The sequence below is a fragment of the Anopheles darlingi genome, chromosome 3 (assembly GCF_943734745.1).
Source record: "Anopheles darlingi chromosome 3, idAnoDarlMG_H_01, whole genome shotgun sequence".
Lineage (NCBI taxonomy): Eukaryota > Metazoa > Arthropoda > Insecta > Diptera > Culicidae > Anopheles > Anopheles darlingi.
Genome location: NC_064875.1, coordinates 9,681,467 through 9,683,966, shown reverse-complemented (window position 1 = coordinate 9,683,966; position 2,500 = coordinate 9,681,467).

Genomic DNA, 2,500 nt, shown 5'->3' with positions numbered 1-2,500 from the left:
GCTGCTGATGCTGATTCGGGTTCAACTTGCTTGGATTGGCCATCGCATCGGCTGAACGAAGATGATCTGTCGACAGTGCCAGAACCACCGATCCGACACCACCGGCATTCAGCACAAGAATGCCATCAGCGTCGTTGGTGCGATCGATCCCGATGGCCAAGATCCAGCAGCAGCAGCAGTAGCTCGCATTTTCCTGGTGTGTGCGATCTGCGGCGTGAGAAAGCGACACGAGATACGACGGTGCGGTACGAGAGTGTGTCGTCCTTCTTTCCATTGGCCAGCAACAGCAGCCGTACACCGTTCGTGGCACGAACAACAACATGATCATGATTAACAATTTAACCAAATGCTCCCCTCCCCTACTAAAACCACCACCACGCAGGTTCTTCTCGTTCACGCTCACTCGCCAAAGAGACCGCACAGACGACGAACGGGGGGAGGGTTCATGGTTCCCACGCCACGACGGTAGCAGCTGACCCACAGAGCGATGCACACACACACACGCACACAGAGACAGAGACATGGGAGGACAGGGGCAACGGCACGCAGGATGTAAACAATCTATACACACCGGCCGGCGCAGGAATGGAAGGGAGAAACATACTTATGCTCGCACCGTCGTCGTCGTCGTCATAGTCGGCGGCGTCGTCGTTATGCTCCTATGCTGCCGCCGTGTACGATGGTGGGAACCTCGTGGCCGGCCAACGAGGAAACCCAGGAGAGTGTGTGTATCGCTCACTCGTTCACTCGCCCGCTTCGTTCCTTGCTCCTTCCTGCGCGCCACGAACCGAGACGATCGCCAGCAGCGCGAGCCCTAAAAAGGGAAAGGGTCTCTCCATCTCTCTACACACTTTTCCCCTGCGACGCCGACCCTTGTTGCCTGTTTTTTTTTTCACCATTCTTTCGCAGTTTGTTTATTCCCGAAAAACCCCGAGAGGGGCCCGAGAACCACCCCTCCTCGGGGCAGCATAATATATGTGGAAGAATGTGTTCTAACACCCTACTAGCTAGAAGAGAGAGCGAGGGAGCGAGCGAACGCTCGATCGGAGATCTCGAAGATGCCGACGACGAATCATCGGCATCGGTTTCGCAGATCGCCCAGAAAATTCCCACACTCTCGCTTCTCCTTACCACCGCACACGGATGGACATATGCTATGTCCGGGAGGGGCCCTCGGCATTGTGGGAAAAAAAAAGGTATGAAAATGCCATCGCATCACCGGCGCCAGCGTTACCGTGATGAGGGGGGGAATGTGCGGTTGCAGTGTGTGTGTGGGGTGTAGGGTGATGCACCAAGTGACGAGGGATGAGTAATGCACCGAATGCACGCGTATCGGTCACCAGCTTTGATGATACGGCCGCGGCCACGGAGGGGTAGTGCACACACTGGACACGCTTATGCTGCTCGCGCTTATGATGGAATGCTAATGCGATGGCATCTCCCAGACAGAAGAAGGTGATATTTTTATTATTTTTTTTTTTGTTGCAAATTGGTTCCGGACCAGCAGTTCGCAGAAGGACGGCTAGCAAGAGAACATATCTTATTCTTGATATCTTACATGCCGAGGTGTCCAGCGGTGTATGCGGTTAATGAAACAAACAATTTCAATGCCAGTAGCAATAGGGTTGCAAAATAGGGGATGGAATGATAATTGCAAAGTGTAGCAATGGAGGAATATTTGAAATTGTTTAAAACACATTCTACTACGAAGTTTGCTTCATTATCAATTGGAAGCATTAGAGGAAGTTTTTAAAGTAAAAAGAAAATTAAAAGTCAGTAGGTTTTCAGAAAATGTAAAGTTATTAAAATTTCGTTAAAGTTAATTACAGGTTTGTTTTTTTTTATTTCACTAAAAAATGATTATTTTTATAACTTGGAAAAATCTATTACTTACCTATTGATTAAAAAAAATACATCATTTCTATAAATAATCTTCAGTAAAATGAATATTAATTCCTCAACAGGGAAACATAAAGAAAGGTATGAAATTTTATTTAACAACTCCCGATTAAGTGCTGCAATTTGAATTGCTAATTACTGTTACAACTTGTGCTTCGGAACCCGTAAAATAGTCATTCAGCTGAAGATCCGCTCGGGCGATGGAATGTGTGAAGTGAAGTATGAAAATGCTGCCGGTTATTAAAAGAGGCCAACCACCCTTTACTCCAATTACCATCATCCGAATGAAACCTTACCGATGTTTTGATAATGATGCGTCCGGCGTCTTGGTGCTTCCCATGCATATTGGCTCCCACAAGGAAACAGTCCGTGATGAGAGTTTGTTTTCCTAAATTTTATTTTACACTCCTGTTCCGTTCGTCTCACAGTTCCCGTTCCCTTTTGCGTGCTTCCGAAGGATATCGAGTTTCCCATGGGATCCTTTTTTGGGATCGGAATAAAGAAGAAGAAGAAGAAGGTGAAGTTGCTTCCCAAAGTAAGGACAACGTAAATGGATGGCGGAGATAGACGGAGTAAACGAGAGAGACGAAATGCCAGCGAA